We start from the raw sequence: 824 nt of genomic DNA, 5'->3' as shown, positions 1-824 counted from the left end.
TTACCTCCCCCAACTCCACCCTTTGATCTACTCCTCCTCTGTTTCTGTAGAAAAGGTGACAGGCCTCCCATGGGTGTCAATGAAGCATGGCATATCAAGTTGAGGTAGGACTAAGTTCCCCCTTGTATTAAGGCTAGGCAAGGCAACACCGTATGAGGATTAGGCTCCTTGAAGTCAGCAAAGCATTGTGTACAGGCCAGACTTCCAGCACCAGGAGGCCCACAAGTAGATAAAGCTACACAATTGTCATACATAGTGAGGGCCTGGGTCACTCCCATGCAGGTTGCCTAACTGTTGGTCCAGACTCTGTGAGCTCCTATGAGCACAGGTAAGTTGTTTCTATGGGTTCCTTTGTGATGACCTTGGCACAATTATTCCTAGCTTGTGCAATCATTCCTCTCCTCTCTCTCTTCACCATGATTCCAGAACTCGTGCTTGGTGCCTGGCTGTGTGCTTGGCTGTGGATTTGGGTATTTGATTTCATCAGTTGATTACAGGGGGAGGCCACTTCAGGCTACCTATCCACCATTCCTAGGAGCCTTAGCTGGGGTCACCCTTGTAGATTAATGGGAGTTTCCCTTGCACCAGATTTCAACCTTACCCCAAGACTTTGAATTTTAAAGAGACCGAAGTTTTAAATGTATTTTAAAAGACTGTGGGACTTTAAATTTAGGAATGTTTACATTGTTATGTGATGTCAATGTATGGCCTTAGGGAAGAGTAAAAATTAAAAAGGAACGAAAAGAGCTTAAGTGTGTTGTATATGTGTGGAAAGCTGACAAGACGTTAATTGTGCTGGCCAGTTTTCTATCAACTTGGTACAA

The sequence above is a fragment of the Microtus ochrogaster genome, unplaced genomic scaffold, assembly GCF_000317375.1.
Source record: "Microtus ochrogaster isolate Prairie Vole_2 unplaced genomic scaffold, MicOch1.0 UNK198, whole genome shotgun sequence".
NCBI lineage: Eukaryota > Metazoa > Chordata > Mammalia > Rodentia > Cricetidae > Microtus > Microtus ochrogaster.
This window is presented reverse-complemented; position numbering follows the sequence as displayed.